This window comes from Oncorhynchus nerka, linkage group LG4, assembly GCF_034236695.1.
Source record: "Oncorhynchus nerka isolate Pitt River linkage group LG4, Oner_Uvic_2.0, whole genome shotgun sequence".
NCBI classification, from domain to species: domain Eukaryota; kingdom Metazoa; phylum Chordata; class Actinopteri; order Salmoniformes; family Salmonidae; genus Oncorhynchus; species Oncorhynchus nerka.
Window position 1 is genome coordinate 70,695,373 of NC_088399.1, and position 26,864 is coordinate 70,722,236.

Below are 26,864 nucleotides of genomic sequence, written 5' to 3' on the forward strand. Positions count from 1 at the left end.
CTGTCTGTCTCGCTCGCTCTGTCTGTCTCGCTCGCTCTGTCTGTCTCGCTCGCTCTGTCTCTCTCGCTCGCGTTGTCTCTCTCGCTCGCTCTGTCTCTCTCGCTCGCTCTGTCTCTCACTCTCGCTCGCTCTGTCTCTCACTCTCGCTCGCTCTGTCTCTCACTCTCGCTCGCTCTGTCTCTCTCGCTCTCTCGCTCTGTCTCTCTCGCTCTGTCTCTCTCTCTCGCTCTGTCTCGCTCTGTCTCTCTCTCTCTCTCTCGCTCGCTCTGTCTCGCTCTCTCGCTCTCTCAGCACACTCTTAAGATCATAACACTTAAGACCATAACACTGCCAACACTGCTCTGGCTCGCTCGCTCGCTCTGTCTCTCTCGCTCGCTCGCTCTGTCTCTCTCGCTCGCTCGCTCTGTCTCTCTCGCTCGCTCGCTCTGTCTCTCTCTCGCTCGCTCTTGTCTCTCTCGCTCGCTCTTGTCTGTCTCGCTCGCTCTGTCTGTCTCGCTCGCTCTGTCTGTCTCGCTCGCTCTGTCTGTCTCGCTCGCTCTGTCTGTCTCGCTCGCTCTGTCTCTCTCGCTCGCGCTGTCTCTCTCGCTCGCGCTGTCTCTCTCGCTCGCTCTGTCTCTCTCGCTCGCTCTGTCTCTCTCGCTCGCTCTGTCTCTCTCGCTCGCTCTGTCTCTCTCTCTCGCTCGCTCTGTCTCTCTCGCTCTGTCTCTCTCTCTCGCTCTGTCTCGCTCTGTCTCTCTCTCTCTCTCTCTCGCTCTCTCTCTCGCTCGCTCTGTCTCGCTCTCTCGCTCTCTCAGCACACTCTTAAGATCATAACACTGCCATTCAGTCACAGCTTAAACGGCTCTGTTAGTTTAGAGACACACAGACAGGCCTGTTGGGTGTTATAGGCACCCTGTAGAGGAGGCGAGTCCTGACTCATTGTTACCCATCTCAGACAACAGCCACTTCAGTTGGGTTTGATGCAGGTCTTCGTGTTTTCTTTGAATGGTTAAAAGGGCCAGGGCCCTGCTAGACATCACAGGGCTTTTTCCTCAGTGGACTTAAAAGGGCAGCTAGTAAAGAGTATTGCTATTGAATCCTCTTAATATTGCCTAATGTAGAAAAATATATGACGTTTTATGCTAACCGCTGAATGTGATTGTTTTTCATGAAAAACAATTTGTCATTTTTGTGCATTTTGTTATATATTGTATTTTGCCAGTTGTGTGTGCAGGGCTGGATCTCAATAGGACTAAAATCACTGTCCTTATGTAGACCAGAGGATTCTACTTCTGTTTCCTGTGGGCTCCATTTAATGGGCCTGCGGACTGCATTTTGGACTGGGAGTTTGTGACGCTGACGTAGATAGTACAGCCACTAAATCTGTGACCACATTGCGGTTTGTCCTCTCTAGATGGCCGGCTTTGGGCAGCAGGGTCCAGGGGGCTACGGTCAGCAGAGCCAGGGCTACTACAGCCAGCACGGCCCCCCACCACACGCTGGCCAGCAGCAGGCCCCCTACCCCCAGCAGGTCCACCCCTCCCAGGGCCAAGGGCCTCCGCAAGGGGGTCCACCCCAGGCACAGCCACCCTACAACCAGGGACCACCCCAGCCCCCGCAGCAGTCGGGGCCCCAGCAGGGCCAGTCCGGGTCCAGCTACCCTCAGCAGCAAGGACCCCCGGGGCAGCAGCCTCCACAGCAGCAACCCCCCTCGCAGCAGCAAGGACCCCCGCAGCAGCAGCAAGATAGGGCGGCCCCTCCTCAGGCCCAGCCACCCCCAGGCCATCAACAACCCCAGTCCACCAGCCACCCCCGGCCACCAATCCTCTCCGGGCCCCCAGGGCCAACACCCATCTCCAGGTCACAGTGGACCCCCACAGCAGCAGGGTCAGTCTCAGCAGGGCCAGCCCTCACCCTACTCCCAGACCCCACCCCTGCAGCAGCAGGGACAGTCTCAGCAGGGCCAGCCCTCACCCTACTCCCAGACCCCTCCCCTGCAGCAGCAGGGCCAGTCTCAGCAGGGCCAGCCCTCACCCTACTCCCAGACCCCTCCCCTGCAGCAGCAGGGTCAGTCTCAGCAGGGCCAGCCCTCACCCTACTCCCAGACCCCACCCCTGCAGCAGCAGTCGCCCTTCCAGGGGTTTCCACCTCCGCCACAGGTAAAACATCACCTATCCACTGAACTAAGGCCTAGGCATTAGCTTGGGAAGCTTACTCAGGCTTTCAGGGTTCCTCACTTTACACACATTCATGTATTTGTCCTCGCCGTCTTTCCTCCCTCTCTCTTCAGGAGCTCTCCCAGGACTCGTTCAGCTCCCAGTCCAGTGCTCCCCCCTCCAACCAGCCCACGACTTCCAACAAGAGTGGCACAGAGGACAGCATGCAGGGACGGCCTTCTAGTTTACCAGTAAGCACTCCCAACACACACTACCCGTCTGTCACTCAACACACACGTACATACACACAATCTACCACACTACAACAACCTCTACCTCCTTAAGTTGTCCACTCAGCAGTCATCTTTTCCCAGCACCTTATTTTAGCATATTCACGTCCTCCGGCCCAGTCCTCTCTGTTGGACTGCTGGCTGTGTTGACCTTGACTATTCACATGGTGGTCGTCTGGAACACACAAGTCCGTGTTTATTGACGGTGAGTCTTGAGCGGGGGGGGGGGCGGGGGATCACCTCCCTTTCTCCTGGGTTGACAGCTATTCTGAGGTGAGCGTTCTCTTCACACTGCACGGTGAGGGAAAGGGTTGAGCTGTGGGAGGCCAGAGGCTAGATGGGTCTGAAAGGCTTTACTGAACCACAATCAACCTGTCTCGATAAGCAGGTGAAAACATATTCACGAGGGAAATAAAAGGTGCTGAAACCAACAACAAAACATGGTGATCCTTTTCACTTTGAAATGGACCTTTTTATTTCACCCCTATTTAATTAGCAAATGCGTAGAATTTCCAATCTGGGAATAGATAAACTAAGCTAAATGATTATGAAACTGAATGGTTTTGAACTCGGACTACTCTCTCTGTGTGAACGAGTGCGACGGTTCAGCAGGAGACCCTATCTGTGCTTGTTTCTAGGTTTAGACAGAGAACACGTCTGCAGGGAAACATTACATCATTAATGAGAGGGAGGGAGGGGAGTGAGGAAGTGCAAGCAGATGACTTAAATAGGGAGAGGAGGGAGAGAGAGATTTCAGTGCCAGTGGGGGATGTCCTCAGGATGTTTCCCTCTTTAAAAAAAAATGTATTTATACATTTATTTCTTTATCTCCGGGCTCAGCCATTGGCCATGGAGGTTATTTGTTTCCCGGGGATTCCCCCATCGGCTGTGTGTGATTGGCTATGGGAGCCATTAATCTGGCAGAGGTCTGAACCATCAGATTGCTCACTGCCAGCCCACCCCTACCTTCCCCTGATCACATGACACAGTGTGCAGATTAGTCAACATTAACCATGCTGCCTTTCAGCCAGACACCCAGCCAGGCAGGCAGACAACACCTCAGCCAGAACAGTACAGATGCAACACTGGCAGCCGCAGCCATCTCATATAGCCAGTGTTGCCTTAGCCAATGCCAACAGATAACCCAAGCAGAACAGAGCACGTTGGTAGTTGATCATTGTGTCAGGTACGTAGCTTTAGGATAGCTCAGATCTACTGCCTTTTTAAAATCAGACTTTGAAAAACTTTAATTGTTCACACTGTGGACGTTTCCGTTTTGGTTTCACCATAACATGATGGACATTAAGTTTAGCAAGGCAACACCACCTCTGCCACTGCACATCCAGACGGGGCTGTCTGGCGGTCAGCACCTGGCTCCGTCTGTTCTGGTCTGCTGCGTATTCCTGTGGGAACTCAGAAGCCTAACTGACGGTAGTCCTGGTTGAAGAACAACTACAACAAGCAGCATGAGAAAGGGGGAAACAGCCGGCATGCAGGCTGGCAGCGAGGCTGAAACCAGCCGGACGAGTTGAGCTGCTTCCTTGTTTGTTTTCAGCCGGGTAGCTAACTGAACTACACACACACTCTCTCTCTCATACTGTTGAGCTCATCATACTGTGTTGTTCCCCACACTGCGTTTATTCAGTTCACTTCACTTGAATTCTTTTAATAACGTTTCCCTTTTCTGTTTGAAATGCATCAGCTGATGCTGTTCCAGTGTAGGCACACACACACACACACACACACACACACACCCCCTCTCCCCTTTCTGGTGAACACATTCTTAGAGTACTGTTTCCCACCAATGACCTCTCAGCTAATCCAAGGTACTCTAGTTCAAATGAACACTACATGACCAAAAGTATCGTCAAACATCTCATTCCAAAATCATGGGCATTAATATGGAGCTGGTCCCCACCTTTGCTGTTATAACAGCCTCCACTCTTCTGGGAAGGCTTTTCATTTGATGTTGGAACATTGCTGTTACAACAGCCTCTACTCTTCTGGGAAGGCTTTCCACTAGATGTTGGAACATTGCTGCTACAATAGCCTCCACTCTTCTGGGAAGGCTTTCCACTAGATGTTGGAACATTGCTGCTACAACAGCCTCCACTCTTCTGGGAAGGCTTTCCACTAGATGTTGGAACATTGCTGCTACAACAGCCTCTACTCTTCTGGGAAGGCTTTCCACTAGATGTTGGAACATTGCTGCTACAACAGCCTCCACTCTTCTGGGAAGGCTTTCCACTAGATGTTGGAACATTGCTGCTACAACAGCCTGCACTCTTCTGGGAAGGCTTACCACTAGATGTCAGAACATTGCTGCAGGGACTTCCTTTCAGCCACAAGCATTAGGGAGGTCGGGCACTGATGTTGGGCGATTAGGTCTGGCTCACAGTCAGCATTCCAGTTCATCCCAAAGGTGTTCGATGGGGTTGAGGTCAGGGCTCTGTGCAGGCCAGTTCAGTTCTTCCACACTGATCTTGACAAACCATTTCTGTATGGACCTCGCTTAGTGCACAGAGGCTTGTCATGCTGAAACAGGAAAGTGCCTTCCCCAAACTGTTGCCACATAGTTGGAAGCATAGAATCATCTGGAATGTCATTGTATGCTGTAGTGTTAAAATATCCCTTCACTGGAACTAAGGGGCCTGACCCATGAAAAACAGATATGACACTTGGCATTCTGGCCAAATAGTTCAATATTGGTTTCATCAGATCGGAGAATCTTGTTTCTCATGGTCTGAGTCCTTTAGGTGCCTTTTGGAAAACTCAAAGCGGGCTGTCATGTGCCTTTTACTGATGAGTGGCTTCTGTCTAGCCACTCTACCATAAAGGCCTGATTGGTGGAGTGCTGCAGAGATGGTTGTCCGTCTGGAAGGTTCTCCCATCTCCACAGAGGAACTCTTGGGGACATTTGTTTTGGTTCCCTTCCCCAGATCTGTGCCTCGACACAATCCTGTCTCGAACCTCTACGGACAATTCCTTCCACCTCATGGCTTGGTTTTTGCTTTGACATGCACTGTCAACTGTGGGACCTTATATAGACAGGTGTGAGCCTTTCCTCCAGTCAAGTTGTAAAAACATCTCAAGGATGATCAATGGAAACAGGATGCGCCTGAGCTCAATGTCTCATATCAAAGGGTCTGAATACTTATGTAAATAAGGTATTTCAGTTTTTCATGTTATTACATTTCTAAAAACCTGTTTTCGCTTTGTCATTATGGGGTATTGTCTGTAGATTGATGAGGAAAAAATAACTTGATCTGTTTTAGAATAAGGCTGTAACTTAACAACATGTGGAAAAAGAGACCGGTTCTGAATACTTAATGACCCCTACGACACTGTACGTGTGTGTCTGTCGCTGTGTTGGGGGCTGTGATGTGTAGAGGACTCAGTGTGTCTGTCGTTGTGTTGGGGGCTGTGTTGTGTAGAGGACTCAGTGTATCTGTCGTTGTGTTGGGGGCTGTGTTGTGTAGAGGACTCAGTGTGTCTGTCGCTGTGTTGGGGGCTGTGATGTGTAGAGGACTCAGTGTGTCTGTCGCTGTGTTGGGGGCTGTGATGTGTAGAGGACTCAGTGTCTGTCGTTGTGTTGGGGGCTGTGTTGTGTAGAGGACTCAGTGTGTCTGTTGCTGTGTTGGGGGCTGTGTTGTGTAGAGGACTCAGTGTGTCTGTCGCTGTGTTGGGGGCTGTGTTGTGTAGAGGACTCAGTGTGTCTGTTGCTGTGTTGGGGGCTGTGTTGTGTAGAGGACTCAGTGTGTCTGTCGTTGTGTTGGGGGCTGTGATGTGTAGAAGACTCAGTGTGTCTGTCGCTGTGTTGGGGGCTGTGTTGTGTAGAGGACTCAGTGTGTCTGTCGCTGTGATGTGTAGAAGACTCAGTGTCTGTTGTTGTGTTGGGGGCTGTGTTGTGTAGAGGACTCAGTGCCTGTCGTTGTGTTGGGGGCTGTGTTGTGTAGAGGACTCAGTGCCTGTCGTTGTGTTGGGGGCTGTGTTGTGTAGAGGACTCAGTGTGTCTGTCGCTGTGTTGGGGGCTGTGTTGTGTAGAAGACTCAGTGTGTCTGTCGTTGTGTTGGGGGCTGTGTTGTGTAGAGGACTCAGTGCCTGTCGTTGTGTTGGGGGCTGTGTTGTGTAGAGGACTCAGTGTGTCTGTCGTTGTGTTGGGGGCTGTGTTGTGTAGAAGACTCAGTGTGTCTGTCGCTGTGTTGGGGGCTGTGTTGTGTAGAGGACTCAGTGTGTCTGTCGTTGTGTTGGGGGCTGTGTTGTGTAGAGGACTCAGTGCCTGTCGTTGTGTTGGGGGCTGTGTTGTGTAGAAGACTCAGTGTGTCTGTCGCTGTGTTGGGGGCTGTGTTGTGTAGAGGACTCAGTGCCTGTCGTTGTGTTGGGGGCTGTGTTGTGTAGAGGACTCAGTGCCTGTCGTTGTGTTGGGGGCTGTGTTGTGTAGAGGACTCAGTGTGTCTGTCGCTGTGTTGGGGGCTGTGTTGTGTAGAGGACTCAGTGCCTGTCGTTGTGTTGGGGGCTGTGTTGTGTAGAGGACTCAGTGCCTGTCGTTGTGTTGGGGGCTGTGTTGTGTAGAGGACTCAGTGTGTCTGTCGTTGTGTTGGGGGCTGTGTTGTGTAGAAGACTCAGTGTGTCTGTCGCTGTGTTGGGGGCTGTGTTGTGTAGAGGACTCCGTATGTCTGTCGTTGTGTTGGGGGCTGTGTTGTGTAGCGTGTGTGTCTGTGAGAGAGGAAAGCTCAATTAGCCCTGAGATTCCTTCACACAGGAGTTCCAGTGGCTTGCGTCACCGTTAAGGTGTCGGCTGGTGCCTAGCTGAACTCAGCTAGGAGTGTGCTTGCTTATTCCCTTAAAATACATTCGCTTGAGGTGTGTTCATTTTGAGACGCCGTAGCCAGTATACTCTTCCTCAAAATAGACAGAATTAATCGAAGATAATTCAAGAACTCGGGTAATTAATTTTGACATTTTTGCAGAGGAGATGTTTGAGCTTGGTGCAGTATTTCTCACTTAAAACGATTAGTCTCTTGTTGAATGACAAGACTTTATTGAAGAACCCATACTGTTGACCAATCACCATCGAGGAGGCGTCGACTTCGGCTACCAACATCCAAAAACAAACAAATGTCACACAATGTTGTCATATGAGCAGACTCTTCCGGACTGTTTCGGCGGGGATGCATGGAGACGCCTTTAGTGGTCCACCCTCATCTCCCAAACAGACCCCCATGACTTCGAGTGTCTGTGTCAAGTCCTTTCCCCTCTCCAGCAGAACAACTTGTTGTTGCGCCACTGCTCTGGAGCAGTCTGCACAGCTAGGCCGGGTCACTTTGTCTTCTCTCCAACCCTGCCCAGCTCCAACCCTTCTTTTGCCTAGGAGGCAATGTAACCAATCACAGCCCTCCTTTTACATCATTGCACATCCTGCAAATCACCATCAGAATGTGGAGATCCATGTTCACAGTCCCTCTTGGTAATACTTACACATTGGACCATAGCTGTAAAAGTATCAGAGATCTCACTCAAGACTTTTTAATATGCCCGTAGAGAATATTATGATCAACAATATGTAGAAAAATGTGACAATTCAAAAAATACATTGTCAATATTCATGTTTTATATTTTTCAATTATGCTTTTAGATACAAATGTCCGCTAGATATCAACAATCCCTCCTCCAAAATACCATTCTGTGGATTAAATATCAGGAAAATGCCCCAAATCGTGGCCCTGTTTTGTTCCCGGCTTCATGAGGAATCACGCCTCTGTCTCTCCCTCTGTAAATCAGCTTTTGAAACGCCGCTCGCCTCAGCCTTGTTTTGCGAGCTTCTCTGCTCTGCCTGTCGTTGCAGTATTCAGTTTCCTGGGCGTGTTTCCTGTTGCTATTCTGGGGCCAGAGCTTCCTGTGCCCACGTGTCTTATTCAGATTCCTGGGCTGACTGAGAGCGACAGTTTCTCTCTCTCACCCCCCTCCCCACTCTGCTCCATCTCATTCTGCCTCCCTCTCTCCTTCCCCCGTCTGCACATAGGTGATTTTTAATTCATGTACTTGAGAAAGTTCAATCTGCTGACTGGATTTGCCTCAGTGAATTGTTTTGGAGCTGGTAGACCCAGCCTGCCTCTTGCTGTTGTGCACACATGTGTTCTCACGCTCTCTCTCATAAGCTCACCCCCCCCCAGCTAGTCTCGCAGCACCGTCCTCTCCTCTCTGCTCTCTTCCTATGTGGTGTTTGCTTGGGCGGGGAATTTAGATGCCCCAAAAACAGCTTGTGATTTTGATTTTAAAGTAATGCTCTTTTAGATAATATCACCTTTGTTTTTCTGCTCTGAGAAACAGTAGTTGTGTCGGTCAGTTGAAGTGCTTTGGCAGTGCCCTCTTGTCTACTTTGGGTTGTTCCTGGGTGTCTGTCATCGGTGGGAGGGGTGTTGCTCTGGAGAAGCAGGCAGACGGGCAGGCAGGCAGACAGACTCCATTTATATTTGTCACATGCTCTGAATAGTCTAGTGAGTGAGTAGGGTCAGTGCAAGATAGTTCAGGTACCATTAATTGACTATTTGTCAGTCTGACTATTTATCAGTCTTATGGCTTGGGGGTAGAAGCTGTCTCAGCCTGTTGGTCTGAGAGCTGGTGCTCTGGTATCGTGTATGGCTTTGGTGGCTGGTATCAGGCAGACAAGCTGTGGTCCTCCCTCCCAGCCCCAAGTATCAGGCAGACTAGGCAGACCCTGGTCCCTCCCAGCACCCCTCTCCCTGACCTGGGCAGCTGCCTGCCTCACTGGGGCATCTGTGTTGAGCTCTGGGACTCTCCTCTACCATTGTGATCAGCCCCCCACACACACACACTCCCTAGCCCCATTATTTACAGCAATCAGACCTCTCTCTCTCTCTCTGCTCTGTATTGCACACAGGTTGCTGCTGCTGCTGCTGTGTGTGTGTGTGTGTGTGTGTGACTTGCCAGTCGAGAGCCTCAATTAGGCAAATGTTTACAAACATTTCTAGTCAGGTAGACTATTTATTTCAGGAATAAACATGACCCATCCGTGCTCTAAGCATAATCATCAGAAATCAGAAAAGAACAGCTGAGCAATATTGATTTAGTTTATTATGCTGTTTGAAAAAGAAACCAAAACAGTTTTAATAGCAATCTGTTATCTTTTCATACGATGTCCCCTTCCCACGTTCCTCCTCAACCTTGTCCATGAATTACAATCCCCATATGGTCTCCTGTATTAAGTAGCAGACTAGTGGTGGTCTCAGGGGAGATGGGGCTGGAAAGGGACTAGGTCTGGAGTGGGAACATACCTTTTTAGAGTATTAGGGGTTCAGAGTAGCCTTGTCTAGAGGAGAGATCAGCACCTCGGTTTGGGCGTTACCGGCCCTGCTACCTTACCTGCCCTCAGGGCAGAAACTAGGGACTGGGATGATTTTAAATTGAATTGCAAGGTTGACGTAATCAAGTATCCCCTGCTTGAATATTTGTATTTTCTACGATTGTTTAGGTGGATGCCTCAGTAATGTGTTGTGGTGGATTGTATAGCGTGTGGTTGGCTTTGTATTGTACTGCTACCATTTGGTTGAATGAGTTTCTCTTGCTGTAGACTTGTGTTTCTGTAATGGTAATGGCTGCTGTGCTGTATGAGGCTGGGGCCTGCCTCTTCTCCTCTTCCTCTCTTTCTCCACTGTGGGATGGGAGTGCCCCCTTATGGTGGAGCTCAGCCTAGCCAACCCAGAACTGGGGCTGTGTTTCTCTCTACACCCACCCTGGCCTACCCATAACACCCTTCCCCCGTCCCTGTACAAGGGGGACATCCCATACCCTCTACCCTGACCATGAAGGGTCACCCTGTACCCAGGGGACATCCCGTACCCTCTACCCTGACCATGAAGGGTCACCCTGTACGCAGGGGACATCCCGTACCCTCTACCCTGACCATGAAGGGTCACCCTGTACGCAGGGGACATCCCGTACCCTCTACCCTGACCATGAAGGGTCACCCTGTACGCAGGGGACATCCCGTACCCTCTACCCTGACCATGAAGGGTCACCCTGTACCCAGGGGACATCCCGTACCCTCTACCCTGACCATGAAGGGTCACCCCGGCCTAATGCTGGTGTCCGAAGGTGGAGCCACATACTCACAGAAAGGCATATCTGAAAATAGATAGTTGTTGTGAAATTAAACCTGTAAAACGTCTGCAGTCGTCATGGTACTACTGTGATTGTATGGGTCCAGCTGGTGGATCAGTGGGGAGAAATCAATGGAAGTGAAATCATGTAAGATGCTGTTTGATAGTGAAATGGGGTCATGGGAAAAGTCATTTCACCTCTTCTAAGGAGATCAGAGACACACATTACGTGTAGTAACGGGAGGTACGCGTAGTAACGGGAGGTACGCGTAGTATTCACTGTAGTATTCACTATGACTGATGTAAACAAACACTGCTGAACGCTTCAAGGTTTTTACCTCTGCTGTGTGTGTGTCACCGGTGGCTGTGTGTGTAATTAAAGCGTGTGTGTGCAGAGATGGGAGGGAGGAAGGCTTTGGTCTGTTTGAGCTTCCTGTAACAATGACAGCTCCTCTTCATAGTAGCTGACTGCACCATGACCCCGGCAGGCTCACGGGGAGGAGGGGGAGGGGCGGTGTCTGCACTGATGTGGAAACGCATGTGGAGTATTGTTACCATGGCATCCCCAGAGACGCAGCAACAAAAAATAATGGTATTTCTCCCCCCCTCGTCTCTGTGTGTGTGTGTGAGAGAGATCCTCTTTGTGTACAGGGGACTGAGAACAGGAAGCTTGACAGGCGGTGAGTGGATGAGCTAGCGAAAGAGGGAGTAAGAAAGCCACGGGGAAATGGAGAGAGACGGGGTTCATTGAGAGTCGGTGAACTCTTCCAGGACTGTTCCAGTACCGGCTCTGACTCGGTCACAGCCCAGCCTCCAGATAGCAGTTCGGTTACATGACCTTACTGACTGCCTGGTGACATCATAGCACACTAACAACCTCCACTTCCCCCGACTTTCTGCTTCTCTTGGGCTGTGCCTGAAATGGCACCCTATTCCATATATAGTGCACTACTTTTGACCTCGGCCCCATAGAGCTCTGGTCAAAAGTAGTGCTCTAAATAGGGAATAAGGTACCATTGGGGACTGCCGTTGTGTAAAAAGACTGTCGAGTAGACGAATGGCTTGGAGTTTAGCTGGATGGATTTAGTGAAGTAATCTGTAAGTGGAATACATTCGAGTGTGAATGGAACTGGGATGGAAGCAGGAGACTGAAGCAGTATGGCAATGCTAGTGGCTGCTTTACACACTACACGGCTACTTAATATAACATGTGAAATTAGCCTCTTAAGACTGGACCTTAGGGGTTTTAAGTTTGTTGTTGACGTTTCTGTCTTTCGAGAAAATGTAAGTGTTTTTCTATTTTAGTTTGTCCGTTTTCTCGCTGTGAAAGATGGAATCAGGCTCTATGGAAGTTCCAATAGCCTTTGCCCCCAGCCCCTCTTTCCTCAACCATCTCCTCTCTACTCATTCATTCACCCTCCCCCTCTCCCTGTGATCAGTGACCAGTCTGGTGAATGACAGCAGTAGGTGGAGTCTGTGTTCAGGCATCTAGCGGACCTGTGCCGTCAGCACAACTGAACAATTCAATTCACTCTCACTCTCTCTCGGCTCGCTCTTTCGCGCTCTCAGCTCGCCCTCTCTCTGTCTGTCTCTCTCTCTCTCTCTCTCTCTCTCGCTCTCGGCTCTCGCTCTCTCTCTCGCTCTCTCTCTCTCTCGCTCTCTCTCTCGCTCTCTCTTAGCTCTCTCTCTCTCTCTCTCTCTCTCTCTCTCTCTCTCTCTCTCTCTCTCTCTCGGCTCGCTCTTTCGCGTTCTCGGCCCTCTCTCTCGGCTGGCGCTCTCTCGCTCTCTCTCAGCTTGCCCGCTCTCTCTCGGCTCGCTCTCTCTCGCCCTCTCTCTCTCTCGGCTGGCGCTCTCTCGCGCTCTCTCGCTATCTCTCGCTCTCTCTCGCGCTCTCTCGCTCTCTTGCTCTCTCGGTTCGCTCTCTCTCGGTTCGCCCGCTCTCTTCGCCCGCTCTCTTCGCCCGCTCTCTTCGCCCGCTCTCTCTCGGTTCGCCCGCTCTCTTCGCCCGCTCTCTCTCGGTTCGCCCGCTCTCTCTCGGCTCGCCCTCTCTCTCTCTCGGCTCGCCCTCTCTCTCTCGGCTCGCCCTCTCTCTCTCGGCTCGCCCTCTCTCTCTCGGCTCGCCCTCTCTCTCTCGGCTCGCCCTCTCTCTCTCGGCTCGCCCTCTCTCTCTCGGCTCGCCCGCTCTCTCTCTCGGCTCGCTCTCCCTCTCTCTCGCTCTCTCTCGCCCTCGGCTCTCTCTCGCTCTCTCTCGCTCTCTCTCGCTCTCTCTCGCCCTCGGCTCTCTCTCGCGCTCTCTCGGCTCGCCCTCTCTCTCTCTCGGCTCTCTCTCTCTCTCTCTCTCTCGCTCTCACGGTTCTCTCTCTCTCTCTCTCTCGGCTCGCCCTCTCTCTCTCTCGGCTCTCTCTCTCTCTCTCTCTCTCTCTCGGCTCTCACGGTTCTCTCTCTCTCTCGGCTCGCCTTCTCTCTCTCTCTCTCTCGGCTCGCCCTCTCTCTCTCGCTCTCTCTCGCCTCGGCTCTCTCTCGCTCTCTCTCGCTCTCTCTCGCTCTCTCTCGCCTCTCGCTCTCTCTCGCGCTCTCTCGGCTCGCCCTCTCTCTCTCTCGGCTCTCTCTCTCTCGCTCTCACGGTTCTCTCTCTCTCTCTCTCTCGCTCGCCCTCTCTCTCTCTCTCTCTCTCTCTCTCTCTCTCTCGCTCTCCTCGGTTCTCTCTCTCTCTCTCTCTCTCTGCTCGCCTTCTCTCTCTCTCTCTCGGCTCGCCCTCTCTCTCTCTCTCGGCTCGCCTCTCTCTCTCTCTCTCTCTCGGCTCGCCCTCTCTCCCCTCTCTCTCGCTGCGCCTCTCTCCCCTCTCTCTCGCTCGCCTCTCTCTCTCTCTCTCTCTCTCTCTCTCTCTCTCTCTCTCTCTCTCGGCTCGCCCTCTCTCTCTCGGCTCGCCCTCTCTCTCTCGGCTCGCCCTCTCTCTCTCGGCTCGCCCTCTCTCTCACGGTTCTCTCTCTCTCTCTCTCGGCTCGCCCTCTCTCTCTCTCTCGGCTCGCCCTCTCTCTCTCTCTCTCGGCTCGCCTCTCTCTCTCGGCTCGCCCTCTCTCTCTCTGTCTCTCCCTCTCTCGCTCGCCCTCTCTCTCTCGCTCGCCTCTCTCTCTCGGTGCTCGCTCTCTCTCTGCGCTCTCTCTCTCTCTCTCTCTCTCGGGGCGCTCGCTCTCTCTCTCTCTCTCTCTCTCTCGGGGCGCTCGCTCTCGCTCTCTCTTTCGCTCTCTCTCTCTCTCTCGCTCTCTCTCTCTCTCTCTCTCTCTCTCTCTCTCTCTCTCTCTCTCGGGATCACCGCTCGCTCTCTCTCTCGGGGCACTCGCTCTCTCTGTCGGAGCTCGCGCTCTCTCTCGAGGCGCTCGCTCTCTCTCGTGGCGCTCGCTTTCTCTCGGCTCGCTCTCTCTCGGCTCGCTCGCTCTCTCAGGGCGCTCTCTCTCTCGCTCTCACGGGTCTCTCACTCTCACGGCTCTCTCTCTCACGGCTCTCTCTCGGCTCTCTCTCTCTCTCGCTCTCTCTCTCTCTCTCGGCTCTCTCTCTCTCGGCTCTCTCTCCCTCTCTCTCTCTCCCTCTCTCTCTCTCGGCTCTCTCTCTCTCGGCTCTCTCTCTCGGCTCTCCCTCTCTCTCTCTCGGCTCTCCCTCTCTCTCTCTCTCGCTCTCCTCTCTCTCTCTCGGCTATCTCGCTCTCACGGTTCTGTCTCTCCCAGCTCGCCCTCTCTCTCTCTCGGCTCGCCCTCTCTCTCTGCTCTCTCCCTCTCTCTCTCTCGGCTCGCCCTCTCTCTCTCTCTCTCTCTCTCTGCTCGCCCTCTCGCTCTCGCCCTCTCTCTCTCTCGGCTCGCTCTCGCTCTCTCTCGCTCTCTCTCGCCCTCGGCTCTCTTTCTCGGGGCGCTCGCTCTCTTTCTCGGGGAGCTCGCTCTCTTTCTCGGGGAGCTCGCTCTCTTTCTCGGGGAGCTCGCTCTCTCTCTCTCGGGGCGCTCGCTCTCTCTCTCTCGGGGAGCTCACTCTCTCGGGGCGCTCGATCTCTCTCTCTCTCGGGGCGCTCGATCTCTCTCTCTCTCGGGGCGCTCGCTCTCTGTCTCTCTCGGTGCGCTCGCTCTCTGTCTCTCTCGGTGCGCTCGCTCTGTCTCTCTCGGGGCGCTCGCTCTCTGTCTCTCTCGGGGCGCTCGCTCTCTGTCTCTCTCGGGCGCTCGCTCTCTGTCTCTCTCGGTGCGCTCGCTCTCTGTCTCTCTCGGTGCGCTCGCTCTCTGTCTCTCTCGGGGCGCTCGCTCTCTGTCTCTCTCGGGCGCTCGCTCTCTGTCTCTCTCGGGCGCTCGCTCTCTGTCTCTCTCGGGCGCTCGCTCTCTGTCTCTCTCGGGCGCTCGCTCTCTGTCTCTCTCGGGCGCTCGCTCTCTGTCTCTCTCGGGGCGCTCGCTCTCTGTCTCTCTCGGGGCGCTCGCTCTCTGTCTCTCTCGGGGCGCTCGCTCTCTGTCTCTCTCGGGGCGCTCGCTCTCTGTCTCTCTCGGGGCGCTCGCTCTCTCTCTCTCTCTCGGGGCGCTCGCTCTCTCTCTCTCTCTCTCTCTCTCTCGGGGCGCTCGCTCTCTCTCTCTCGGGGCGCTCGCTCTCTCTCTCTCTGGGCGCTCGCTCTCTCTCTCTCTGGGCGCTCGCTCTCTCTCTCTCTGGGCGCTCGCTCTCTCTCTCTCTCGGCTCTCTCTCTCTCTCTCTCTCTCTCGCTCTCACGGTTCTCTCTCTCTCTCTCTCTCGGCTCGCCCTCTCTCTCTCTCGCTCTCTCTCTCTCTCTCTCTCTCTCTCTCGGCTCTCACGGTTCTCTCTCTCTCTCTCTCTCGGCTCGCCTTCTCTCTCTCTCTCGGCTCGCCCTCTCTCTCTCGCTCTCTCTCGCCCTCGGCTCTCTCTCGCTCTCTCTCGCTCTCTCTCGCTCTCTCTCGCCCTCGGCTCTCTCTCGCGCTCTCTCGGCTCGCCCTCTCTCTCTCTCGGCTCTCTCTCTCTCTCGCTCTCACGGTTCTCTCTCTCTCTCTCTCTCGGCTCGCCCTCTCTCTCTCTCGGCTCTCTCTCTCTCTCTCTCTCTCTCTCGGCTCTCACGGTTCTCTCTCTCTCTCTCTCTCTGCTCGCCTTCTCTCTCTCTCTCGGCTCGCCCTCTCTCTCTCTCTCGGCTCGCCCTCTCTCTCTCTCTCTCTCGGCTCGCCCTCTCTCCCCTCTCTCTCGGCTCGCCCTCTCTCTCTCTCTCTCTCTCTCTCTCTCTCTCTCGGCTCGCCCTCTCTCTCTCTCGGCTCTCCCTCTCTCTCTCCCTCGCCCTCTCTCTCCTCGCTCGCCCTCTCTCTCACGGTTCTCTCTCTCTCTCTCTCGGCTCGCCCTCTCTCTCTCTCTCGGCTCGCCCTCTCTCTCTCTCTCTCGGCTCGCCCTCTCTCTCTCGGCTCGCCCTCTCTCTCTCTGTCTCTCCCTCTCTCGGCTCGCCCTCTCTCTCTCGGCTCGCCCTCTCTCTCTCGGGGTGCTCGCTCTCTCTCGGGGTCTCTCTCTCTCTCTCTCTCTCTCTCTCTCGGGGCTCTCGCTCTCTCTCTCTCTCTCTCTCGGGCGCTCGCTCTCGCTCTCTCTCTCTCAGGGCTCTCTCTCTCTCTCTCGCTCTCTCTCTCTCTCTCTCTCTCTCTCTCTCTCTCTCTCTCTCTCTCTCTCTCTCGCGCTCGCTCTCTCTCTCGGGCACTCGCTCTCTCTGTCGGAGCTCGCTCTCTCTCGGCGCTCGCTCTCTCTCTGTGGCGCTCGCTTTCTCTCGGCTCGCTCTCTCTCGGGCTCGCTCGCTCTCTCAGGCGCTCTCTCTCTCGCTCTCTCGGGTCTCTCACTCTCGGGGGGCTCTCTCTCTCACGGCTCTCTCTCGGCTCTCTCTCTCTCTCGGCTCTCTCTCTCTCTGGCTCTCTCTCTCTCGGCTCTCTCTCTCTCTCTCTCTCCCTCTTTCTCTCTCGCTCTCTCTCTCTCGGCTCTCTCTCTCGGCTCTCCCTCTCTCTCTCTCGGCTCTCCCTCTCTCTCTCTCGGCTCTCCCTCTCTCTCTCTCGGCTATCTCGCTCTCACGGTTCTGTCTCTCTCAGCTCGCCCTCTCTCTCTCTCGGCTCTCCCTCTCTCTCTCTCGGCTCTCTCTCGGCTCTCTCTCTCTCTCGGCTATCTCGCTCTCACGGTTCTGTCTCTCTCAGCTCGCCCTCTCTCTCTCTCGGCTCTCCCTCTCTCTCTCTCGCTCTCTCTCGCTCTCTCTCTCTCTCGGCTCGCCCTCTCTCTCTGCTCTCTCTCTCTCTCTCTCGGCTCGCCCTCTCTCTCTCTCTCTCTCTCTCGCTCTCGCCTCTCTCGGGGAGCCTCTCTCTCTCTCGGCTCGCTCTCGCTCTCTCTCGCTCTCTCTCGCCCTCGGCTCTCTCTCGCTCTCTCTCGCCCTCGGCTCTCTCTCGCTCTCTCTCACCCTCGGCTCTCTCTCGCTCTCTGTCTTTCTCGGTGCGCTCGCTCTCTGTCTCTCTCGGGGCGCTCGCTCTCTGTCTCTCTCGGGGCGCTCGCTCTCTGTCTCTCTCGGGGCGCTCGCTCTCTGTCTCTCTCGGGGCGCTCGCTCTCTGTCTCTCTCGGGGCGCTCGCTCTCTCTCTCTCGGGGCGCTCGCTCTCTCTCTCTCTCTCTCTCTCTCTCGGGGCGCTCGCTCTCTCTCTCTCTCTCTCTCTCTCGGCGCTCGCTCTCTCTCTGGGCGCTCGCTCTCTCTCTCTCTCGGGGCGCTCGCTCTCTTTCTCGGGGAGCTCGCTCTCTTTCTCGGGGAGCTCGCTCTCTTTCTCGGGGAGCTCGCTCTCTCTCTCTCGGGGCGCTCGCTCTCTCTCTCTCGGGGAGCTCACTCTCTCTCTCGGGGCGCTCGATCTCTCTCTCTCTCGGGGCGCTCGATCTCTCTCTCTCTCTCGGGCGCTCGCTCTCTGTCTCTCTCGGTGCGCTCGCTCTCTGTCTCTCTCGGTGCGCTCGCTCTCTGTCTCTCTCGGTGCGCTCGCTCTGTCTCTCTCGGGGCGCTCGCTCTCTGTCTCTCTCGGGGCGCTCGCTCTCTGTCTCTCTCGGGGCGCTCGCTCTCTGTCTCTCTCGGTGCGCTCGCTCTCTGTCTCTCTCGGTGCGCTCGCTCTCTGTCTCTCTCGGTGCGCTCGCTCTCTGTCTCTCTCGGGCTCTCGCTCTCTGTCTCTCTCGGGCGCTCGCTCTCTGTCTCTCTCTCTCGCTCGCTCTCTGTCTCTCTCAGGCGCTCGCTCTCTGTCTCTCTCGGGCGCTCGCTCTCTGTCTCTCTCGGGGCGCTCGCTCTCTGTCTCTCTCTCGCTCTCTCTCTGTCTCTCTCGGGCGCTCGCTCTCTGTCTCTCTCTGGCGCTCGCTCTCTGTCTCTCTCTCTCGCTCTCTCTCTCTCTGGGCGCTCGCTCTCTCTCTTCTCTCTCTCTCTCGGCGCTCGCTCTCTCTCTCTCTGGCGCTCGCTCTCTCTCTCTCTGGGCGCTCGCTCTCTCTCTCTCTCGGGCGCTCGCTCTCTCTCTCTCTGGGCGCTCGCTCTCTCTCTCTCTGGGCGCTCGCTCTCTCTCTCTCGGGCGCTCGCTCTCTCTCTCTCTCGCTCGCTCTCTCTCTCTCGGGGCGCTCGCTCTCTCTCTCTCGGGCGCTCGCTCTCTCTCTCTCGGGCGCTCGCTCTCTCTCTCTCGGGGCGCTCGCTCTCTCTCTCTCGGGGCGCTCGCTCTCTCTCTCTCGGGGAGCTCGCTCTCTCTCTCTCTCTCTCGGGAGCTCGCTCTCTCTCTCTCTCTCTCGGGGCGCTCGCTCTCTCTCTCTCTCTCTCTCTCTCTCTCGGGAGCTCTCTCTCTCTCTCTCTCGGGGAGCTCTCTCTCTCTCTCTCGGGCTCTTCTCTCTCTCTCTCGGGAGCTCGCTCTCTCTCTCGGGAGCTCTCTCTCTCTCTCTCTCTCTCGGGGCTCTCTCTCTCTCTCTGTGCTCGCTCTCTCTCTCTCTCTCTCTCTCAGGGCTCTCTCTCTCTCTCTCTCTCTCTCGGGAGCTCTCTCTCTCTCTCTCGGGGCGCTCGCTCTCTCTCTCTCTCGGGGAGCTCGCTCTCTCTCTCTCTCGGGGAGCTCTCTCTCTCTCTCTCTCGGGGCTCTCTCTCTCTCTCGGGGAGCTCTCTCTCTCTCTCTCTCTCTCTCTCGGGGAGCTCTCTCTCTCTCTCTCGGGGAGCTCTCTCTCTCTCTCTCGGGGAGCTCTCTCTCTCTCGGGGCGCTCTCTCTCTCTCTCTCTCGGGGCTCTCTCTCTCTCTCTCTCTCGGGGCGCTCGCTCTCTCTCTCGGGGCGCTCTCTCTCTCTCTCGGGGCGCTCGCTCTCTCTCTCTCGCTCGCTCTCTCTCTCTGGGAGCTCGCTCTCTCTCTCGGGGAGCTCTCTCTCGCTCTCTCTCTCTCTCTCGGGGAGCTCGCTCTCTCTCTCTCGCTCTCTCTCTCTCTCTCTCTCTCGGGGCGCTCGCTCTCTCTCTCTCTCTCTCTAGGGGCGCTCGCTCTCTCTCTCTCTCTCTCTCTGGGGCGCTCGCTCTCTCTCTCTCTCGGGCGCTCGCTCTCTCTCTCTCGGGCGCTCGCTCTCTCTCTCTCTCTCTCGGGCGCTCGCTCTCTCTCTCTCTCTCTCGGGCGCTCGCTCTCTCTCTCTCTCTCGGGGCGCTCGCTCTCTCGGGGCGCTCGCTCTCTCTTTCTCCGGGCGCTCGCTCTCTCTTTCTCGGGGCGCTCGCTCTCTCTCTCTCTCTCTCGGGGCTCTCTCTCTCTCTCTCTCTCTCTCTCTCTCGGGGCGCTCGCTCTCTCTCTCTCTCTCTCGGGCGCTCGCTCTCTCTCTCTCTCTCGGGCGCTCGCTCTCTCTCTCTCCCTCGGGGCGCTCGCTCTCTCTCTCTCTCTCGGGGCGCTCGCTCTCTCTCTTTCTCTCGGGGAGCTCTCTCTTTCTCTCGGGGAGCTCGCTCTCTCTCTCTCGGGGCTCTCTCTCTCTCTCTGGGAGCTCGCTCTCTCTCTCGGGGAGCTCGCTCTCTCTCTCTCGGGGAGCTCGCTCTCTCTCTCTCTGGGAGCTCGCTCTCTCTCTCTCGGGAGCTCTCTCTCTCTCTCGGGGAGCTCTCTCTCTCTCTCGGGGAGCTCGCTCTCTCTCTCTCGGGGCGCTCGCTCTCTCTCTCTCGGGCAGCTCGCTCTCTCTCTCTCGGGAGCTCGCTCTCTCTCTCTCGGGGCGCTCGCTCTCTCTCTCTCTCGGGGAGCTCGCTCTCTCTCTCTCTCTCGGGCGCTCGCTCGCTCTCTCTCTCTCTCGGGAGCTCGCTCTCTCTCTCTCTCGGGGCTCGCTCTCTCTCTCTCTCGGGAGCTCTCTCTCTCTCGGGGCGCTCTCTCTCTCTCTGGGAGCTCTCTCTCTCTCGGGGCTCGCTCTCTCTCTCTCTCGGGGCTCCTCTCTCTCTCTCTCTCTCTCTCTCTCTCTCTCGGGGCTCTCTCTCTCTCTCTCTCCGGGGCGCTCGCTCTCTCTCTCTGGGCTCGCTCTCTCTCTCTCTGGGCTCTCTCTCTCTCTCTCTCTCTGGCTCTCTCTCTCTCTCTCTCTCTCTCGGGGCGCTCGCTCTCTCTCTCTCTCTCTCTCTCTCTCTCTCTCTCTCTCGGGGCGCTCGCTCTCTCTCTCTCTCTCGGGGCGCTCGCTCTCTCTCTTTCTCTCGGGGAGCTCGCTCTCTCTCTCTCTCGGGGCTCTCTCTCTCTCTCTCTGGGAGCTCGCTCTCTCTCTCTCGGGGCTCTCTCTCTCTCTCGGGGAGCTCGCTCTCTCTCTCTCTCGGGGAGCTCGCTCTCTCTCTCTCTCGGGGAGCTCTCTCTCTCTCTCTGGGAGCTCGCTCTCTCTCTCGGGGAGCTCGCTCTCTCTCTCTCTCGGGGAGCTCGCTCTCTCTCTCTCTCGGGGAGCTCGCTCGCTCTCTCTCTCTCTCGGGGAGCTCGCTCTCTCTCTCGGGGAGCTCGCTCTCTCTCTCGGGGAGCTCTCTCTCTCTCTCTCTCGGGGCGCTCTCTCTCTCTCTCTCTGGGAGCTCTCTCTCTCTCTCTCTCTCTGGGAGCTCGCTCTCTCTCTCTCTCTCTCTGGGGCTCTCTCTCTCTCTCTCTGGGAGCTCGCTCTCTCTCTCTGGGAGCTCTCTCTCTCTCTCTCTGGGAGCTCGCTCTCTCTCTCTCTCTGGGAGCTCGCTCTCTCTCTCTCCGCTCGCTCTCTCTCTCTCGCTCTCTCTCTCTCTCTCTCGGGGCTCTCTCTCTCTCTCTCGGGGCGCTCGCTCTCTCTCTCTCTCTCTCGGGGCGCTCGCTCTCTCTCTCGGGGCGCTCGCTCTCTCTCTCTCTCTGCTCGCTCTCTCTCTCTCTCGGGGCTCGCTCTCTCTCTCTCTCTCTCTCTCCCTTGGGCGCTCGCTCTCTCTCTCTCTCTGGGCGCTCGCTCTCTCTCTCTCGGGCGCTCTCTCTCTCTCGGGCGCTCTCTCTCTCTCTCTCTCTCGGGCGCTCGCTCTCTCTCTCTCTCTCGGGGCGCTCGCTCTCTCTCTCGGGGCGCTCTCGCTCTCTCTCTCTCGGGGCGCTCTCTCTCTCTCTCTCTGTGCTCTCTCTCTCTCTCTCTCTCTCTCTCTCTGCTCGCTCTCTCTCTCTCTGGGCTCTCGCTCTCTCTCTCTCGGGCTCTCTCTCTCTCTCTCTCGGGGCGCTCTCTCTCTCTCTCTCTCTCTGTCGCTCTCTCTCTCTCTCTCGGGCGCTCGCTCTCTCTCTCTCTCTGGGCTCTCTCTCTCTGGGCTCTCTCTCTCTCTCGGGCGCTCGCTCTCTCTCTCTCTCTCTCTCTCTCCCTCTCGGGCTCGCTCTCTCTCTCTCTCTGGGCGCTCGCTCTCTCTCTCTCTCGGCGCTCGCTCTCGCTCTCTCTCTCTGCTCGCTCTCTCTCTGGGCGCTCTCTCTCTCTCGGGGCGCTCTCTCTCTCTCAGGGCCCTCTCTCGCTCTCTCTCGGGGAGCCCGCTCTCTCTCTCTCGGGGAGCCCGCTCTCTCTCTCTCGGGAGCCGCTCTCTCTCTCTCGGGGCTCGCTCTCTCTCTCTCTCTCGGGGCGCTCTCTCTCTCTCTCTCTCTCTCTCGGGCGCTCTCTTTCTCTCTCTCTCTCGGCAGGCTCTCTCTCTCTCTCTCTCTCTCTCTCTCTCTCTCTCTCTCTCTCTCTCTCTCGGGGCTCGCTCTCTCTCTCTCTCGGGGCTCGCTCTCTCTCTCTCTCTCTCGGGCGCTCGCTCGCTCTCTCTCTCTCTCGGGCGCTCGCTCTCTCTCTCTCTCTCGGGCGCTCGCTCTCTCTCTCTCTCTCGGGCGCTCGCTCTCTCTCTCTCTCTCTCTCGGGGCGCTCTCTCTCTCTCTCTCTCGGGGCGCTCTCTCTCTCTCTCGGGGCGCTCGCTCTCTCTCTCTCTCTCGGGGCGCTCTCTCTCTCTCTCTCTCTCTGGGCGCTCGCTCTCTCTCTCGCTCTCTCTCTCTCTGGCGCTCGCTCTCTCTCTCTCTCGGGCGCTCGCTCTCTCTCTGCTCGCTCTCTCGGGGCGCTCGCTCTCTCTCTCGGGCGCTCTCTCTCTCTCTCTGGGCTCTCTCTCTCTCTCGGGCGCTCGCTCTCTCTCTCTTTCGGGCGCTCTCTCTCTCTCTCTCTCGAGGCGCTCGCTCTCTCTCTCTCGCTCTCTCTCTCGGGGCTCGCTCTCTCTCTCGGGCGCTCGCTCTCTCTCTCGGGCGCTCGCTCTCTCTCTCTCGGGCGCTCGCTCTCTCTCTCTCGGGCGCTCGCTCTCTCTCTCTCGGGGCTCTCTCTCTCGGGCGCTCGCTCTCTCTCTCTGCGCTCGCTCTCTCTCTCTCTCTCTCTCTCTCGGGGCGCTCGCTCTCTCTCTCTCTGCGCTCGCTCTCTCTCTCAGGGCTCTCGCTCTCTCTCTCTCTCGGGCGCTCTCTCTCTCTCTCTCTCTCTCTCTCTCGGGGCGCTCTCTCTCTCTCTCGGGCTCTCGCTCTCTCTCTCTCTCTCTCGCTCTCTCTCTCGGGGCTCTCTCTCTCTCTGGGGCTCGCTCTCTCTCTCTCTCGCTCTCTCTCTCTCTCTCTCTCTGGGCTCTCTCTCTCGCTCGCTCTCTCTCTCTCTTTCTGTGGCTCTCTCTCTCTCGCTCGCTCTCTCTCTCGGGGCTCGCTCTCTCTCTCTCGTCTCTCTCTCTCTCTCGGGGGCTCTCTCTCTCTCTCTCTCGCTCTCTCTCTCTCGGGCTCTCGCTCTCTCTCTCTCTCTCTCTCGGGCTCTCTCTCTCTCTCTCTCTCTCTCTCTGCTCTCTCTCTCTCGCTCTCTCTCTCTCGGGGCGCTCGCTCTCTCTCTCTCTCGGGGCGCTCGCTCTCTCTCTCTCTCGGGGCGCTCGCTCTCTCTCTCTGCTCGCTCTCTCTCTCTCGGGCGCTCGCTCTCTCTCTCTCGGGGCGCTCGCTCTCTCTCTCTCGGGGCGCTCGCTCTCTCTCTCTCTGGCGCTCGCTCTCTCTCTTCTCTCTCGGTGCTCGCTCTCTCTCTCTCGGGCGCTCTCTCTCTGTCTCTCTCGGGGCGCTCGCTCTCTCTCTCTCGGGCTCTCGCTCTCTCTCTCTCTCGGGGCGCTCTCTCTCTCTCTCTCTCGCTCGCTCTCTCTCTCTCGGGCTCTCTCTCTCTCTCTCGGGCGCTCTCTCTCTCTCTCTCTCTCTCTCTCTCTCTCTCTCTCTCTCGCTCTCTCTCTCTCTCTCTCGGGGCGCTCGCTCTCTCTCTCTCTGGGCGCTCGCTCTCTCTCTCTCGGGGCGCTCGCTCTCTCTCTCTCGGGGCGCTCGCTCTCTCTCTCTCGGGCTCTCTCTCGCTCGCTCTCTCTCTCTCTCTCTCTCTCTCGGGGCGCTCTCTCTCTCTCTCTCTCTCTCTCTCTCTCTCTCTCGCTCTCTCTCTCTCTCTCTCTCTCTCTCGCTCTCTCTCTCGGAGCCCGCTCTCTCTCTCTCGGGGCCTCGCTCTCTCTCTCTCGGGCGCTCGCTCTCTCTCTCTCTCTCTCTCTCTCGGGCGCTCGCTCTCTCTCTCTCTCGGGCGCTCGCTCTCTCTCTCTCTCTTGGGCGCTCGCTCTCTCTCTCTCTCTCTCTCTCTCGGGCGCTCTCTCTCTCTCTCTCTCTCTCTCTCTCTCTTCGGGCGCGCTCGCTCTCTCTCTCTCTCTCGGGCGCTCGCTCTCTCTCTCTCTCTCTCGGCGCTCTCTCTCTCTCTCTCTCGGGCGCTCTCTCTCTCTCTCTCGGGCGCTCGCTCTCTCTCTCTCTCTCTCTCTCGGGGCGCTCTCTCTCTCGCTCTCTCTCGGGCGCTCGCTCTCTCTCTCTCTCAGGGCGCTCGCTCTCTCTCTCTCTCTGGGAGCTCGCTCTCGCTCTCTCTCTCTCTCTGGGCTCGCTCGCTCTCTCTCTCTCGGGGCGCTCGCTCTCTCTCTCTCTCTCTCTCTGGGCGCTCGCTCTCTCTCTCGGGCGCTCTCTCTCTCTCTCTCTCTCGGGCTCGCTCTCTCTCTCTGCGCTCGCTCTCTCTCTCTCTGGGCTCTCGCTCTCTCTCTCTCTCGGGGCGCTCTCTCTCTCTCGGGGCTCTCTCTCTCTCTCTCTGGGCGCTCGCTCTCTCTCTCTGTGCGCTCGCTCTCTCTCTCTCGGCGCTCTCTCTCTCTCTCTCTCTCTCGCTCTCTCTTTCTCTCTCTCTCTCTCTCTGCTCGCTCTCTCTCTCTCGGGCTCGCTCTCTCGGCTCGCTCTCTCTCTCTCTCGGGGCTCTCTCTCTCTCTCTCGGGCTTTCTCTCTCTCTCTCGGGCTCTCTCTCTCTCTCTCGGCTCTCTCTCTCTCTCGGGCTCTCTCTCTCTCTCTCTCTCTCTCTCTCGGCTCTCTCTCTCTCGGGGCTCTCTCTCTCTCGGGCGCTCACTCTCTCTGGCTCTCTCTCTCTCAGGCGCTCTCTCTCTCTCTCGGGCGCTCGCTCTCTCTCTCTCGGGCGCTCGCTCTCTCTCTCTCTGGGCTCGCTCTCTCTCGGGCGCTCTCTCTCTCTCTCTCTGGCGCTCGCTCTCTCTCTCGGGGCTCGCTCTCTCTCTCGGGGCGCTCGCTCTCTCTCTCTCGGGGCGCTCGCTCTCTCTCTCTCTCGGGGCGCTCGCTCTCTCTCTCTCGGGCTCTCTCTCTCTCGGGCGCTCGCTCTCTCTCTCTCGGGCGCTCGCTCTCTCTCTCTCTCGGGCGCTCGCTCTCTCTCTCTCTCGGGCGCTCGCTCTCTCTCTCTCTCTCTCTCTCTCTCTCTCGGGCTCGCTCTCTCTCTCTCGGGCGCTCGCTCTCTCTCTCTCGGGCGCTCGCTCTCTCTCTCTCTCGGGGCGCTCGCTCTCTCTCTCTCTCGGGGCGCTCTCTCTCTCTCTCGGGCGCTCGCTCTCTCTCTCTCTCTCGGGGCGCTCTCTCTCTCTCTCTCTCTCTCGGGGCGCTCGCTCTCTCTCTCTCTCGGGGCGCTCGCTCTCTCTCTCTCTCGGGCGCTCGCTCTCTCTCTCTCTCGGGCTCTCTCTCTCTCTCTCTCTCTCTCTCTCGCTCTCTCTCTCTCTCTCTCTCGGGGCTCTCGCTCTCTCTCTCTGGGCGCTCGCTCTCTCTCTCTCTCTGGGCGCTCGCTCTCTCTCTCTCTCTCTCTCTCTCTCTCTCGGGCTCGCTCTCTCTCTCTCTCAGGGCTCTCTCTCTCTCTCTCTCTCTCGGGGCGCTCGCTCTCTCTCTCGGGCGCTCGCTCTCTCTCTCTCTCTCGGGCGCTCGCTCTCTCTCTCTCGGGGCGCTCGCTCTCTCTCTCTCTCGGGCGCTCGCTCTCTCTCTCTCGGGCGCTCTCTCTCTCTCTCTCTGGCTCTCGCTCTCTCTCTCTCGGGCTCGCTCTCTCTCTCTCGGGCGCTCGCTCTCTCTCTCTCGGGCGCTCGCTCTCTCTCTCTCTCGGGGCGCTCGCTCTCTCTCTCTCTCTCTGGGCGCTCGCTCTCTCTCTCTCTCTCTCTCGCTCTCTCTCTCTCTCTCGGCGCTCGCTCTCTCTCTCGGGGCTCTCGCTCTCTCTCTCTCGGGGCTCGCTCTCTCTCTGGGCTCTCTCTCTCTCTCGGGGCTCTCTCTCTCTCTCTCGGGCTCTCGCTCTCTCTCTCTCTCTCGGGCTCTCTCTCTCTCTCTCTCTGGCTCTCGCTCTCTCTCTCTGGGCTCGCTCTCTCTCTCTCTCGCTCTCTCTCTCTCTCTCTGGCTCGCTCTCTCTCTCTCTCTGGCGCTCTCTCTCTCTCTCTCTCGGGGCGCTCGCTCTCTCTCTCTCGGGGCGCTCGCTCTCTCTCTCTCGGGGCGCTCGCTCTCTCTCTCTCTCGCTCTCTCTCTCTCGGGCGCTCGCTCTCTCTCTCTCTCTCGGGCGCTCGCTCTCTCTCTCTCTCTCTCTGGCGCTCGCTCTCTCTCTCTCTCTCGGGCGCTCGCTCTCTCTCTCTCTCGGGCGCTCGCTCTCTCTCTCTGGGCGCTCGCTCTCTCTCTCTCTCTCTCGGCGCTCGCTCTCTCTCTCTCTCTCGGGCGCTCGCTCTCTCTCTCTCTCGGGCGCTCTCTCTCTCTCTCTCTCGGGGCTCTCGCTCTCTCTCTCTCGGGCGCTCTCTCTCTCTCTCGGGGCTCTCGCTCTCTCTCTCTCGGGGCGCTCGCTCTCTCTCTCTCTCGCTCGCTCTCTCTCTCTCTCAGGCTCTCTCTCTCTCTCTCAGGGGCTCGCTCTCTCTCTCTCTCTCTCTCGGGGCGCTCGCTCTCTCTCTCTCGGGCGCTCGCTCTCTCTCTCTCTCGGGCGCTCGCTCTCTCTCTCTCTCGGGCGCTCGCTCTCTCTCTCTCTCAGGGCTCGCTCTCTCTCTCTGCTCTCTCTCTCTCTCTGGGCTCGCTCTCTCTCTCTCTCTCTCTCTCCTCTCGGTCTCGCTCTCTCTCTCTCTGCTCGCTCTCTCTCTCTCTCTCTCTCGGGCTCTCTCTCTCTCTCTCTCTCTGGGCTCGCTCTCTCTCTCTCTCGGGCGCTCTCTCTCTCTCTCTCTCGGGCGCTCGCTCTCTCTCTCTCTCTGGGCTCTCGCTCTCTCTCTCTCTCGGGGCTCTCGCTCTCTCTCTCTCGGGGCGCTCGCTCTCTCTCTCTCTCTCTCTCGGGCTCTCTCTCTCTCTCTCTCTCGGGGCTCTCGCTCTCTCTCTCTCGGGCTCTCTCTCTCTCGGGCTCTCTCTCTCTCTGGGACTCTCTCTCAGGCGCTCTCTCTCTCCTCTCTTGGGCGCTCTCTCTCTCTCTCGGGGCGCTCGCTCTCTCTCTCGGGGCGCTCGCTCTCTCTCTCTGTGCTCGCTCTCTCTCTCTGTGCTCGCTCTCTCTCTCAGGGCTCTCTCTCTCTCTCTCGGGGC

At 57.3% G+C, this 26,864-nt stretch overlaps 1 pseudogene; it reads left to right on the top strand.

Moving 5' to 3' along the window:
* LOC115128534 (AT-rich interactive domain-containing protein 1A-like) overlaps positions 1-26,864 on the top strand; it is a 92,884-nt pseudogene that overhangs the window by 21,704 nt on the left and 44,316 nt on the right.